Here is a 17,249-nt window from a genome sequence, read left to right on the forward strand (position 1 = left end):
TAACGCATGATAGTTGGGGATTATACGAGGAGAAAAATTATAACAGGTAACGGTTAAGGCTAATGGCCTCATGTAAAACACATGATACAATGTATTACACAATTTTGACTTCATTTCTGCAACTTAAAATATAGCACAGCGACATTAATTTTGATTAAACAATCAGCAATGGGTTATGGAACATGATCTTTAGTGTGATACTTTACATTTTCTTGGAGAATAGAAGGAATTATGAACTTACCGGTATCATTTGACATCGTGTTATAGACTTTGATTTCAACCCGAAATAAAATAATTTATGCATAGACACTCAATAGGTAAACGAACTTGAATAGGGCATGCCACGGCATAGGAATATTTACAAAACAAAACTGAGAATATAACCTCGATGTGTATGATTTTATTATCGAATTTGTGAAATTAGATAATTAAGAAAATTTACAAACACAATGAAGAATATCCAAGAGATATTAATTGTTCACATAAATCTAATTGGTCTATGTCACAATTTCTTCTACACCAACCTAAACAGTTAAAGAGACCCTCTTATGATATTTGTTGTTTTATATTTTCCTCATAACGTAAGCTGTGTCCACGGGGATACGAGCACAATTTTGTGAAATGGAAAAATACCACGGTCAGGGAGATATATATTTCGTACAGAAACGCGTTATGATGAAGTTTGAAATATTTAATTTAGTCGGTATTTACAACTCGGTCTCATGACGATTTGATGGTCTCTGTCATAAATGTTCAACATGGTCAACGTCAATGCACAAGGCTTGTAATACGATTACAAAATGAAAAATAAAGTTACCGCCTATGTCATATTCTTCGATCAGAAACGAGGTAGGAATGTTTATGACAATGCTGTACTGCGATACCAGTATGCTCACATAGATAATAACGTAGTTCGTACTGTAGCATGTCTTTTGCGCACTACTTGTTCATAGTGCTATCTCAGTGAAGCATGCCACCTGAGACAACAAACAGCATACCCGACTCGGTGGTATTATACTGACAGCGGGCGAACCAGTCGTCCCACTCTTTTCATGGTGAGTATTAAGCAGAAACAGAAAATATAGACTATAGTGATTGTCAGCTAGATGTGTGATTGTGGTGTAAAAGGACATGTGCTATTAGTAAACTCAAAGTTTGAAAGTGAAATCAATCCTTTAGACAAACATAAATTATAAAGTGTTTGACAATCATTTACTACGTATTTCCCCACTGAATGGCGCGTGTTGATACATAAATCACCGGTGTCATGTTTCATAAAGAGATATTTGCATCTCATTACAATGGCCGACAACAGCTGATAATGACACTGGAATCTTTAGGTGAGTTCGCCTTGACTTTAAAAATTGGTTGTGCAGTATTTAGACAATGACAATTTTAATACAAACCCTTTGTATAGTATCATTTTCAGTGATTTACTGGGATATTTACAGGTTAAGGTAGCTCCATACTTTTGGTAAAACCCATGTCATTTTTTTCGAATAGGTCTTATTTTCTTGCATTTTCATGTAGATTTCAAATCTGTATAGAAAAATGGGGTATTCTCGAACTACTTTTTGAGATATTTGAGCTTGAAATATACCATCCGTACAAATTTGCTAGCCGCAAAAAGAAAAATTCATGAAAATATGTTTTCCGTATTATTAGGGTGAATATAGTCTCAATCCTGTTGATTTTTTGTCCTTTAATTTCTTACGATAAAACAATATACAAGACTATTGTATTTTTACAAATGCTAACTAATATTCTTTATTTCCGAGGACCTTTTCTTTACGTAATTATCATGTTTTGCCACGCTTTCGCCCCTAAAAAACAATGAATAGGCCAAAAAAGAAATGAAAACCCATGTCAATTTCACAATATTTGTATATGATATGCCCAAGGTAATATATTTTACAAGTATCATATAAAAACATGGGGTCCTCGATCAAATTTTCACAATTTTGTAAGCTTAAAGTTTGTAACTCACAACCCTACCCCCATTTCATCCAGGGCTAAGATTGGTCATATTTGGCTATTTTTTTTTTAAATCTTGCCACAAAAAAGCATTCTACATCAATTCATATGTTTTTGTCATATTCTATCTGGTTAATGTCTGTTTATTTTATGATTTTCTCCAAATTTTGCGTTTTAAGGAAATCCGTAGGCGTTTTTTTTTAGAATTCCGGAATTTCAGTCCGGGTGGGTCCCCTCTTATCATTTATTGCGACGAACGTTATTTCCGGTGTTTGAAAGTCCATTCCCATTTATGACAGGGACCGCAAAAACCTCAGAGATAGCATGTTATATTCACTTCATTACTTTTATTTGATTTATTTAATGATTTCAAACATTCAGTATTATATGTAGACAATTTTCACCTATAGAAAAAAATATCCAAGTGGAATGTCGTAGCGTATCGGAAACCATTTTGGAATTCAAAACAACCGCGGCAGCTTCCGGTTTAGCGTCATATGAATTGGCGCGGTTGTCAAAAGTATGGACCTACCTTAAAGTAGTATGATTGATTAGATCTATGTCATTAATTGCCATAATATATTTTTGTTCTAGACCTACTGTATCGTGCATTTTAATCACATTCTAATATTAAGGCTTATCTGTTGAAAACTTTAAAAAAGAAACGATTGATCAATGGTATGATTGAGGACTCTAAAAGTCATAACCGGTACGTACGACCATTTCGTAATAGAAGATTAAAAGCTCAGAATGATTTTTGTACAATAGCTGAAACAGAATAGTTACCCTTTAGCTTTGTATCCAATTAAAACTCAATACAGAAATTCCATTCAGATTCTTTCGCTCTGTAAATATTTTTGTCTGCATATTAACAAAAAAGATAGGACTACTCACAATCAGGCTCCTCTGGAAGAACGCTTTCATTACCATTGAAACTGTTTGAGACGTCTTATTCGTGTACTTCTAGCGAAGCCTTCAAAATTAAAAATATCATCGATTAGAAATATGAGTTTTGCTAGTAATATTACTTTCCACTTCAATCGAAGTATGATATTCCGAATTGGTTGAGGTTCAATTTCAAAGAATTTATCACGCCGTGTTATCAGCAACCCGATATTGACGTCACAAATGGCGACATTTTGAAATGATAGAATATAATTTAAACCATTGAAAAACCTTTCCTTTCAGAGGAAACTCCTCTTTTGGAGGAAAAGAAAAAGGATGACTACAAATTTAGCCTGTGGGAGAAGTACACGTCCTGTCGCTGGCAGGTAGGGGCAACTGCGGCCTTCACCATGTCCTGTTCCATACTTTTGAGACTAAACATGACGATGGTGGTAGTCTGTATGGCGCCTGGGAACCTTACAGTCACCGTCGTACAAAATGGCTCAGAATTCTCCATACGTGATCCATATCTGGTGCGTATTTTTTGTATGCGTCCACCTTATTCTCTAGCACTTCTCTTATTTAGTAACATTGTGCTCCGTAAGTGTTTAATAAGATTAGTGCAAATATCAATATTTCAAGAATAGAATAATTACTTTGTCAGTACAATGTGACTGAACGGTATATTGTGTTAACATGTTTTGCTGTACACTGTGCTGAACCAAAAAGGGTAAAATACACAGCTTGAAAACCATACATCCAAGGAGACACAACCTGAATATACCGCAGACTCCAAAAACATACAGACATTCAATCACTGCAGCAAAATGCACACATGGAAGGCTTGTAGGCTTCATTAATGTCCGGCTGTTCATTGGAGGTTAAACCTTATACACAAAACATAAACAACATACAGAAAAACCGATGCACCAAAGGTTGTTCATAAATAAGTTTAGTTTCTAATCAATTCACCCCTGAAATTTGATAATGGGCTGTCCCAGGTCTTGAAGTAGAAGAGTCAAAATGTGTTTTTAGGGGGTGGGTGATAATATAACTATATTACTTATCCGTTCTAACATTATCTTTGTGTTGCAGGATAACTATGTGTATTGGGACAGCACCATGGAAGGACTCTTGATATCTGGGTACTATTTCGGGCAGGTCTTCACCTCCCTGATCTTTGGCACGTTATCAGGACGAGTCAGCTCTAAGAACTTCATCCTCTTCCTGACCTCGGTCCTCATCATCACATCCTGTGTGACCCCAGCCATAACCTTTGTCGACCCCTATCTTGTCCTAGCAGCACGGATTGTCATTGGCATAGCAACCGTGAGTGTCGTAGTGTCAACATGGACTCGACAAATATCAATGCAATGTATATATAATTGTGCATTATATGCTGTGTACAAATAGAGATACATGTTATGTATTTGTTAAACATTAGCTAATAGTTTTCATATATGAATATGATCTAATTTTAGTTTTATACAATATTTTGTTACATTTGAACGCTAAAATTCAAACGAGTGCTGTGAAAAAGGTCTTTTGGGTAGTCATCATCGATATTTACTTTTTTTGTTTTATTTTGCATAGAGATACCTTAATGTTAATTTGAAAAATGAAACCAATAACACGTCTGAGACCATTTTTTGAGCAACCATTTTCACCAGTCCGAGTAATGGAGTAACCTGGCTTCTTTAATCATGAAACAATACAGAACAGCCTGTTGGATTGAAGATGTCTTTCAAGTATCAAATAATGAAATATTAATACTATGTTTTAAGAGAAATATTTTCCAGTTTCTAAAAAATGAAATTTGGTTATATATTTACTGTAATATGAAATTTCTTGCATTAGGCACGCCAGAAATATTGAGACAAGATGTAATATGTACAAATCAGTGCAAACATACGTACATAAATGTAGTTAAATTGCTGTCCATTGATATATACCGCCAGTAATATTTATTTTGGGCAAGATGTGCTGTGTGGTGTATTTGGTGGCATGCTTCATTGATATATCACTATAAAAAAGGCAACAGTCATGTACTAAATAACCATATACTATATTATTATTGGAATTTAAAAACCGCACAACTAAAGCCTCTTTTTAAATTATTTGACCGTTATGTTAGGCATAAGTATATATCGTATACTTTGTCAGTGACGCGGCGGAAACGTTGAATATCCAAACGCTTGACCAGATGGCCATTCATAGCCTAATATATCCCATCTGGTTTAAATTAAACGGTAAACTGAAAGTAGAATGGCAATATAACAGATTAACAGCAGCCTCCCAAAATATACAGACATTCACAAACGTAACGCAATGCATGCGATAAAGGCCGTCCTTTAATTACAATAACTGTTATGTCGCTAAGGTAATCAGTCAACCAAGATATAAACCATCATTTAAAATGATTTATATCAGTTAAATCTAACATAATTTATTGTGTTTCAGGGGGGTTTGGAGCCATGTGGCACACAGCTACTGTCAAATTGGGCTCCCCTTCCCGAGAGATCCCAGATGATGTCGATTACCGAGCAAGGTAACTACAAGATTGGTTTTGTTAGTTTAACGTCCGATTAAAAGCTAGGGATAAAAACAAGTATTTTACCGAAAAATTAACTGTTATATTTTCTGCCTCAATTACCAAAAACTGAGTACAAATATATTTATCATGGTAACAACATTAACATAAGTCACACTAGAATGCAAGGTTTTATGTTCACAATATGGTACATTGTTCCGTTAAAATAATACATATTTATTGTGAAAAATAGAACCTGTATTAATAGGATGCACACTGTAAAACATCAAATAAATTAGAATGTGTTCTAAATTCCCCGGTGCTTTTAGTAAAGATTTACCTGGCAATCATCCGGGGACGTATAGACACATAGGATGTTTTTTCACAAGCACATGTGCGAGTTTTATTTTTGTCTATTTTTAGATAATCATTTTTGTCGAAATTGAAAATTTGAACAAAACTTAATGAAGATATCATCATAAGCAATATTTATGATAAGTTCGTATAAATTTAATTATACCGTCAAAAACATAATGGGACTTTACAACATGGCTTTAATTGTCTTGTAGAATTTTATTTTGTATCAGGTTTTCGTTTTAGAGTTGAAACATGAGTAATATGCATTGCTTAGTTTTAATCCAAATAATAGGCAGATTAAATATTGAATTCTCACTCAAGTAAGAATACTGCAGGTAAACATGTTTGATATAAATTGCTTTGTATCAGAACACAAACTATTCAAAAGAAATAGAAATATCCACTTAAACCTCAGTCCCCAGAAGGTGTCAACATTTTTAATCATTAACCCCAATGAATGCTACAAAATTTATCGGACAAATATTAGCGATAGCTTAATATCAGAGAAGATGTTATAGCAAAACGTACCCCCTATCCTTGAAAAACCTTTCAGAAAGCGATGAATATTCAATTGGACATGACGACTAAGAATAAGTTATTGTTCATCAACTATATTTAATGTGCATTGTTTTCGTTAGCCAACAGCCTTGGTGGGATGGTGAATTTTCTGCTGTCCGGATTTATCTGTAACATACCAGTTCTTGGAGGATGGCCTTTCATATTTTATATATATAGTGAGTACAGTTGTCTACCATATCTTCATCTCGTCGTTTTTGCTTAGCCAGAGACTTATCATGTCGAGTTTACATTCAGGTATGAATATAATTTTTTTTTGTTACATATTCAATTTTGTCTCAATAGTTCGGAGCTTTTTGCCATATATCTTAAAGATGCTCCACCACCGACAGAGCATAAACGATATTCATAATTTGAACAAAGTGTTTAATCGAGAATATATTTTTCTAATGATCTATTTCACAATTATAATGATTCGAATAATAATTCCGGTAAATAAGCCTATTGTTAATGCATGGGTACTATACCATAGTGCTGGGGAAATGATAATATATTCTACTATATTTAAAAAAAAAGAATAAAAACGAAAAAGACCTGTACAAAAGTCAACTTAGATTACATATTTAAATGTAAAAAAAATACATATACATATTAAAATTTTATCAGTTCGCCTACGCCTTTTCACAGATCTGTGTATTTTCGGTTTCTTCAGTAAAAACTAATTGGTTAACCAAAGCAACTTTTCAAACAAAATGCATATGGTTTGTTATATGAAAATATATCTTGCTTAAAACTTCAATGTCTTTTGATATAAAGTGATGTATCCAAATGTATGTTCTTCACGAAGTGGCTTTCTTGAACACATCCTTTAATTTTGTAAACTGAAAACTAAACAATTCTACTTTGCAATATTTAATTATTTATTTCCATATAAACTCGAAAATGGGAAATTGATAGAGACGATTTAACTTCACTAGTAAAAGTACAAGCCAATATCAATAGATTCAAATACACTTATTGCTAAGCTTCATACCATCAGAAAGCTTCGAGGTTTTTCGTAGCATTTTGTTCTCTAAACCCCAGCGCCTTTTTTAATTTAATAGTACCATCCAATAAATAAACATATGTATCGTTAGGTTTAGTTAATCGGTTATGCCCTCTTGCTCCTAATATGTATATATCCCCTTAATTGTCACCCGGACGTTTTAAAATTATCCTGTCATTTATTGATTTAGACAATCTTTGCTTTTAGTCGAATGCGAATATAACTTTGCAATAATAAAATAATAGACGGAAAAGTAGAATAAGTGCATGGATGCTTTGATTTTAAAAGTCCTTAGAAGTAAGAAGTAACTTTGGTCAATCAATTGTAGCTTTACAAAAAAGCAGATCCAGAACGTAGTCTGATATGTATTTAAGTCAAACTTCTGATCACTTACATTATACAGTTTTCCGTTATAAAAATAGTTTCATTCCTTGCTTTCCAATATGTCGTGCTACTCTTTGAGTTTTCCCAAAACAGGTGGGATGAATGCCATAGCGATGACTCTATGGTTTTTCTTGGTTTATGACAAGCCAAGTCAACATCCCAGGATCAAGCCAGCAGAAGCAGAGTTTATCAACTGTCATAGAACTAAATCCCATGGGAAGGTAATTAAAATGCCAAAATTGTTCTTAATATTCATATGTCTTTATAGAAGGCTATGGTGTCAGAATTGTCGTTATTTCATATGTATATATGAATGATAGAGATATTCTAGAAGAGAGTCACACAATTTTACAAAATCCGATTATTAATATCCATATATGAAAAGAGTAATTTTCTCTCACGTCTCGGCGTTTTATAATTATGATATCCCGCCATTTTCAAATAAGATCGAAAAAAATCGAGACTGCAAGTAAATTTTCTATACATGGACATTGTGCAGAGGACATGAGAGAAAGAATTTATGGTATTGTTCGATACCTAAGTATATGAAAATTTCGCATACTGTGAGTAACCTTTCCACTTATGTTAAAGAACTATTGTTAGTAAGTGATGCTGTTTTGAAATAATAAGTTTCAAAATTTTGAGTGCAGAATGGACACAATTTTCTAAATAGAATATTATGAATAATATCATATTATAAACATTATAAATAGGAATCGTTTCAAAACATAATTATCTTATCTAAACATATTCGGATGTAAGGTGCTAGCGTTTTTCTTTTGGTTTTTCTTTTGGTTAGTTAAACATCAATGAAGGGGTTGCTATAGAAGTTATGTATGCTATACATTTAGAGCAAGAAGCAATCATATACTACAAGTTTGTCTGCATGTAAACAGTAAAGTATAAATGTTTGTTACTTATTGTTTTAAAGAAACTGTAAACCAAACAATCATAAAACAATCACAAAACAAAGACCAGTAACAATTGATAATTGATGTCCGCACATTCGGGTTGCATAAAACTGAGGAATAATTCATCTTATCTTTTCTTAGTCTATGCTGATAGCGGCTTTGTCATTTTACGGAGTCTTATTTGACATATTTGCATATTTTACACATTTCTGTTTAAAAAGCCACTGAAGGTCCCTTGGCTGAAGATGTTAACGTCAGCACCAGTTTGGGCATGCGTATTGGGGTATTTGACGTCTGGAATTTTTTTCATGGTTATGGCGGTGTGTTTACCTCTCTACATTGACCAAGTTCTTCAATTTGATGTTGCGACGGTAAAATGTTTTCTTTCTTATTTGCATATATTAAAATATGTAATGTTTAGATGCGGTTGTAATTATTCTTAATCTTGGAAGCATCATGCATACAAATGAAATACCTTTGATTTCGAAATTAATTGAAAGGTATAATTTCGAAATTTTTAACTGTGTTGTTCGCAACAAAAGAAATTTCGATGACAAATAAGTTATTTCGTATCCACCCTATTGGATACCAAGTGGTAAGCTGCTTACAGAAACGAACACTATCGGTTTGTTTTGACTGGTACAGCGCGTTCCATTTCAGATTCATATCAGTACAACTTTTAGAACGAATCCGTTAATGGAACGCACGGAATATACTAAAATTATATTAATTAAAATCAATAAATCAACAAAGATAACATTAAGTAAAATCAATAGAGGTAATAGTATTGTGTTTAACGTGCAATTTACACCTTAATTACAACTGCATAAGTTACATCTAGCAGAAGCAGAAGCAAAAAAAAAAAACCAGTAAGACACGTTCATACGTTATGTAACGAACAAACTCACAACGAATTCGTGGTTATAACACTGTATTATTCATTTCCCGCCAAATTTCCTATCATATGTCAGTAATATGTGTATTACAAAATATATTCATTAAGAAGTCATTTCGTTGGTCCCTGGAGGTTTGTTATGACCGTTTTAATATATACGTATTTAACACTCCTTATTCGAGTGTAGTATGAGTGTACCGTATGTAACATTTTATGAAGAACAACAACAAAATGAATTTGAATCTATGTCGCAATAGTGTGAAATGAGTGATGAATAACACTATTAACAGGATATGTGTACGAAGGGAACGGCTTGGGTATCAAAGGCTGAAGCATCTGTTTTCGTGACATTTTTGTATTTTTATAATAAGTTGTTTTCAGTAATATTAACAAGAAGACCCAGAGTGATCTTGTATGACAATGGAAAGAGGATTTTTTTTCTCAGTTTTTCAAACGTCAGATATCAAATTCAAAAATGGCTGCCTATCGGCTATCTTGTTGACGAATCGGTCCCAAAATGACATGCACTACTACGGCCCTAGTGGAAACCGAATACTTTTGATACGATACTGCATGTTTGAGAAAAAATGCTGATAGTTGATTTTATTCGAGATGACAGACTTCAATATAACGAAGTATATTTGCTACCGTTGACTCTCTATGTTCTTTCAGAATGGTTTAGTATCGGCATTGGCGTTCGTCGGCCGATTTTTAGGAGCCCTTGTGTTTGGATATCTTTCTGATTGGGTCTTTACAAGAGGATGGCTGCCCCTAGTAGTTATCAGAAAAATATGCAATGCCTTCGGTAACAACTATTCATTGGACATAATTTTAAACGCAACAAGCGAAAAGAGAGAGCATCTAAATTAGTCTCCAGACATAAATGTTATGTCTGTTCATTTTCATGTATCTGAGGAAACCAAATACACTGTTTACACTATAAAAATGAATTGACCTTAATTTTCATCAAGTTATGATAAAGTTGTTATTTTAAATGTTAAGCCTAGTCAACAAACCACGCAAAAATCGTTAAGCATATTAAAGCTTTGACATTATTGCAACTATCCTTGTTTTATGGTGGTGTGTAATTAAAAAGGCGTTTATCCATTACTTCTGTTACAAAAGTTCTATATTTTATATAATGTATGTCTTCAGCGCCATAAAAATATCATTGTAGTTATTAAATGTAAATAAATTTGATTTCTCTAAATTACTGATTCACAATTAACAGCTGTATAAATAGTTTTGGACTTTGAGCACTTTTTATTCTATCAGGCACCATTGGTTCGATACCGATTATTCTCGGTATCACTTTCCTCCGACAAGGAGATGACGCCCTCGCTGTCGTGCTGATCACTCTCTACTGGTTTGTACTGACCTGTATGAACTGTGGTTTCCGGGTCAATCCAGCCGACATAGCCCCGAGGTAAGCATCATATGTTCGTATTGTCTATTATTTAACCTTTGCACCTTTTAACCTTATAATTTTTTTATTTTGTTTTTGCATCCGGTCCATAGTGTAACGGCTTCCATGTTGTTGAAGGTTTTCAATTAATTTATATCAATATTCAATTTTGAATCTATGTCCAGGTACAGTATTAAAGTTTAAGTTCATATGAGAGTCAATATAACGAGAAAGGCTTAGATTAGTTATATCTGTGGAATGCCGTCCGATTAGCTAAATACATTTTCACAAAATATCACTTATGTGCATTCCTTATGTATCTCATTATTTTATGATATTTATTCTTGATCAGTTGTCTTTTGATAACGAGAAGTTTGTCAATTTTATAACGCTACATTAGGGAAGATTAATGTCAAATACGTCTAGCAGCACATACCTATCAGATGGTTAGTCTGACAATAAACATCAGACCAAGACGAGTACTAACAAGGATAAAAATACTGTAACTTGTAACAGAAGACTCGATGTGTATGCTTTGATGACGTGGAATCAAACAAATACTCCTGGTATCACCTATATACACTAGTAAAAATTAAAATATATGTAGTTGTTTGATATAAATAGAAATACTACATTTTAGGAGTCAAAGGTAATACCTTTGTTAGCTCCGATACAATGTTAAGCACACCCAAGAAGTGATATATAGGCATACAAATTGTCACTTATTTAAAGATGCTCCACCGCTGACGAATGGTAATTTCCTCTATCAAAAACAGTTTTTTTTTATTTTCTTCAGTTACATAACTTACTTACCTTACACCGTTAACATCGTTGAAAAGTTTGAACTCCCTATTTTACTAATATAATATTAAAAATTGCTTCCCGAAAAAAAATCACCGGCACTATGCCCTATATGGAATGAAGTACTAATTGCGCGAGTAAGAAAAGCAAAACAAATTATTTTATATGTATTTTGGTGTCGATCAGACACATATATACACGATTTAACATCGGTTATTATTCAAATGATGGGTATTGTTAATGATCTGTCAGCATCTTTCAATGGGAGCTAGCACCTTTGAAAATAATTACTAATGCATATTTCACAGCTTGTGTCTCACAAGGTGCTCTTTTTATCCCTTGTTTTTCCCCCCAAAAATACACAATTGCCCAATCTGATTAAAATACATATCCTTATTATCACTACGTTGGATAAGAGGATCTGAGAACATCCCATAAGGGGTCACGTCAAGATGACCTTTTAATATGGCCAATCAAATTGGCACTGCCAGAATCTTGACTGGGGACGAAATATTTTGAAAAAGCTGTCCAAATTATTTTCGTGTATGTAGCCATCTCGCCCGAAGTGCACAACAAAGCTAAATGTATATGTATACTGGGGCGAAAAGACATTTTCAATTGATGTTGTAAGGTGTAGAAACTGCATTTGCTCTGAAGTATACGTGGTATAAAGGTCATCTGGACGTGACCCCTTATGGGCTATTGTCAGATCCTCTATTGAACGGAGTGGTAATAAGGATCTGTGTTTTAATCAGATTGACAATTGCCTGTTTTGAATGCAAACATCTATCTTTATCCAGCTAATCATTTAGCTTCATTTCGAACACGATTTAAAAAAAACTAAATTTGAGTTAAAAAAAATTAAGTTCTCTCACGATGTATGTGCTTTATTCCAATTTAACCAGGAAAATAAAGTTCTCATAAATTCATATTTATCGCAGTATTTGTTTTAGAAAAGCTGCATTTTCTCCTATAAGGTATTTATTCTAAACCTCAATATTTTATGAAAATATAATATCAAAGAAGACCATAAATACGTATCATTTTGTAATCTATAAAGAACTTTGTCGTTTTCAGAAATATATTGAGTTGAAAAATAACTCGCCCAATGTTATAACATATTAGGTGGCGCTTCTTTGATTGCTTGTTTGTTTAATTAATATTCAAAACCCTATTAACAGCCAGGGTCATTTAGGACGGCCTCCCATTTATGGGGTGTATAGCGTGTGTGAAGTGCGAGGGTGTTTTGAATGACTTGGTAGTTCGTGTGTGAGTCTGCTTGTATAGTGAATCACTGAGAAGCATGCCTATCCGGTCAAGGAAGACGTGTATTACCACATCATGATACATGATACAAACAAGAGTCCCATGAGGGCCTGTACTCGCTTCAACCCTGGTTTTGTAATGCCGAATTACTTTTCTGAATACTGGTTCATTGTCTTTTCGAAAAAAGGATTTATTTTTAATATTGAACCTCTAATATATCCCCTATTGGTCCGCCACCCCTCCTGCCCCAGGGGTCAAAGCCAAAATTTATACAAGTTTTGATGTTTAGTTGCCAAATTTTGGTTACATTCCATTCAGTAACTCTATGACTAGTAGCGATTTGATTCACCTCTAATTTCCCCTATTGGGCGCCCCCCCTCTCCTGCCCCCGGAGGGTCAGAGCCAAAATTTATACAAGTTCTGTTCTCCTACCCCCAAGGAGGTTTCTGGCCAAATTTGGTTACAATCCATGCAGAACTCTAGGACATGTACCGATTTATAGGATTTACCTATAATTCCCCTACTGGGCCCCGCCCCTCCTGCCCCCGGGACCAGAGCCAAAATTTATACAAACTCAGTTCTTATTCTCCCAAGGATATTTCTGGCCAAATTTGGTTACATTCCATGCAGAACTCTATGACTAGTAGCGGTTTAAAGGATTTACCTCTATTTCCCCTATTGGGCCCCACCCCTCCAGCCCCCAAGGGGCCAGAGCCAAAATTTATACAAGTTCTGTTCCCCTTCCCCCAAGGATGTTTTGTGGCCAAATTTGGTTACAATCCATGCAGAACTCTATGACTAGTAGCGATTTAAAGGATTTACCTCTATTTCCCCTATTGGGCCCCACCCCTCCTGCCCCGGGGGGTCAGAGCCAAAATTTATACAAGTTCTGTTGCCCCTTCCCCCAAGGATGTTTGTAGCCAAAATTTGGTTACAAGTCATGTAGAAACTCTATGACTAGTAGCGATTTAAAGGATTTACCTCTATTTCCCCTATAGGGCCCCGCCCCTCCTGCCCCTGGGGGGTCAGAGCCAAAATTTATACAAGTTCTTTTCCCCTTCCCCCAAGTATGTTTGTGGCCAAAATTTGGTTACATTCCATTCAAAACTCTATGACTAGAAGCGATTTAAAGGATTACCTCTATTTCCACAATTGGGCCCCGCCCCTCCTGCCCCCCGGGGGACCAGAGCCAAAATTTATTCAATTCTGTTCCCCTTCCACCAAGGATGTTTGTGCCCAAATTTGGTTTACATTCCATTCAGAACTCTATGACTAGTAGCGATTTAAAGGATTTATCTCTATTTCCCCTACTGGCCCCGCCCCTCCTGCCCCCGGGACCAGAGCCAAAATTTATACAAACTCAGTTCTTATTCTCCCAAGGATATTTCTGGCCAAATTTGGTTACAATTCATGCAGAACTCTAGGACATGTACCGATTGATAGGATTTACCTCTATTTCCCCTATTGGGCCCCGCCACTCCTGCCCCCGCGGTGTCGGTGGTCAGAGCCAAAATTTATACAAGTTCTGTTCCCCTTCCCCCAAGGATGTTTGTGGCTAATTTTGGTTATAATCCATGCAGAACTCTAGGACAAGTAGCGTTTTAAAGGATTCACCTCTATTTCCCCTATTTGGCCCCGCCCCTCCTGCCCCCGGGGGTTCAGAGCCAAAATTTATACAAGTTCTGTTCCCCCTCCCCCAAGGATGTTTGTGGCCAAATTTGGTTACAATCCATGCAGAACTCTAGGACAAGTAGCGATTTATAGGATTTACCTCTATTTCCCTTATTGGCCCCGCCCCTCCTGCCCCCGGGGGTCAGAGCCAAAATTTATACAAGTTCTGTTCCCCCTCCCCCAAGGATGCTTGTGGCCAAATTTGGTTACAATCCATGCAGAACTCCATGACTAGTAGCGATTTAAAGGAAATGTTGACGGACGGACGGACGACGGACGCCGCGCCATGACATAAGCTCACCGGCCCTTCGGGCCAGGTGAGCTAAAAATCGACATCGGCTGTGGAACACAACGCACCTCATACCATGATTGTTTAACTGATTTATACCTTCGACAGTAGCTAAAGAGTTTGGTATGTGTTTTACTGATATTTCAAATTTCCTGTGTTCGCTAACAGTTTGCTTTCTTTGTATATCTAGGTTTGCTGGTGTTATTAACGGGATGTGCATCTTTGCTAACAGTTTGTTTTTCTCTCTTTATCCCACTGTTGGTTACAGCAGCGACTCCAAACGTAAGTCTGTTTTGTCTCTATAGCGTCAACAAAGTATTGTGATATAAAATGTGTCATATAAAGAGTTCTATGTGCGCTATTCACGTCTAATTACACAAAGGTATACTATAAGTTAACAAGTAACATTCCTTTTCTTTGTTGGATGACATCAACGTCCTAGTAAAGGGACAATTCACCCAGGCTAATTCTATTACACAACCAAGAAGCAAAATATGGCACGAAAGTATTGTTTTACATTTCCTATGAAACATATACCATAAAATATTGACAGATTCCACGTCATTGTTTAGTATTTTGATTGATACCGTTGTAATTACAAATCGTTGATCAATACGATCAAGCAGGTACAATATGTACGCTGTACCCATTACCGAGCCAAAGTTACGCACGTTAAACAAGTGAACTATATAACCACTGAGGAGGTGATAAAATGATTTTAGGCAAGACAGTTCACCTATAATAAGGTAAACACACTACTGTCAGAGCGATTTGAGCAGTTCTAGAATAAAGTTGCATTGCGCTACGAGCAAGGGACAGGGTTCAACAGACAAAATGTTCGACAACAATGTGTAATGGCGGACAGCGAGCGAGTTTGAACATTTCACACGCTTTTCACCACCACGAACTTTTCTGACATATCATAGTAAAACCGACAGATCTAACTTCCATTAGAATTGTCTTTTTCCGATATATGTACAAATTTTAATATTCTCTCAGACTGAATTGGCCCATTAACAGCCGGGGTTATTTAATGACGAAATCCTATTTTTGAGGTGTGTTGCGCATGTTTTGGGAGACTGCGATATAGTGTATGATGGATAATATATCATTTTCAGATACGCTAATTCTTTAGTGCTTACATTGCCATGATTTCCCTGTTGTTGAATGCCTGATAATATGTTATTTTACCTAAAAATTATGGTAATTTCAGTACATATCCCCTACAGTATTAGGATATGTTCTAGAGTACATGGCCCTTATTAAGTTACACTCATGACTCTCTACTACCAGCCTCTAGAATATTAAAAACTTTATCAAAAGTTGGTTTGATTTTTTTGTCTTTGCGACATGTCTGATTCTAGACCTTTGAAACAAGGAGTATTATAATTCTCACGGGAATTTTTTTTATTAATATCTGGTGGTCAGTTAAGTTTGTTTGTTTGATTAATTAACGTCCTATTAACAGCTATGGTCATGTAAGGACGGCCTCCCATGTATGCGGTGTGTTGTTTGTATGTTGTGCGAGGTGCGTGTTTCGAGGAGACTGCGGTATATTCATGTTGTGTCTTTCTTGGTCAGTTAAAGTAAAGCTGTAAATTTGAAAAGGAAGTGTAAAAAATTCTTTTCTACTTCTTCAAACAGGGTACGGGCTGAAGAATGGCAGACCGTGTGTTTTACGCCTAGTGTTGGCGTGGCTCTGGTGGGAGCGGTCACGTTTTGTGGTGATGGCCAGCGCTGAGGAACAGGAATGGGCCAAGGATCCAGAGGTTAACAGGGATGTCACTATCAAAGTCACCCGGAAATAACAACAATCCATATGATGAAAGATTTACATGTGTCTACAGAATTCACGCCATTACACCATGAAAAAGAACAAATATTCGTAAAATGATGAATACGATAGATAGTGTTTATTATATTGAACGGGTGATATTGATATAAATGGGAAGGCTATGAGACTTCTTTGGTTTTTCATTATATCGTTTTTTATTTGTCTCATTATGGATTCATCTTCACAGAAATAAAAACTTATTTCGTCTATTACCTAGCTGGGCGAGGTTCCATCTGCGGCAAGGACAACACGTGGATTTCCTCCCTTTCTCATACCAATCGCGCGCTTGCATCCCCGCACACGAAAGGGATTTACACAAAATAGACTTACGTCACTATCGATGTTAAAAATAAAAGTTTATGTAAAAAATATAGATATAAACAAGTAGTAGTTACACAAAAGTCAGCGACACAATCATGACGTATACTATCTACTTTCAGTATTATTCTAACCAATATGCATGTTATATTTACACTTCGACTGAAA

At 35.5% G+C, this 17,249-nt stretch overlaps 1 pseudogene; it reads left to right on the top strand.

Moving 5' to 3' along the window:
* Nucleotides 1-1,267: 1,267 nt before the first annotated feature.
* Nucleotides 1,268-16,813, top strand: LOC138318676 (uncharacterized transporter slc-17.2-like; annotated as a pseudogene).
* The last annotated feature ends 436 nt before the right edge of the window (nucleotides 16,814-17,249 follow it).

Source organism: Argopecten irradians, chromosome 1 (genome assembly GCF_041381155.1).
Source record: "Argopecten irradians isolate NY chromosome 1, Ai_NY, whole genome shotgun sequence".
In the NCBI taxonomy this organism is placed as follows: Eukaryota; Metazoa; Mollusca; class Bivalvia; order Pectinida; family Pectinidae; genus Argopecten; species Argopecten irradians.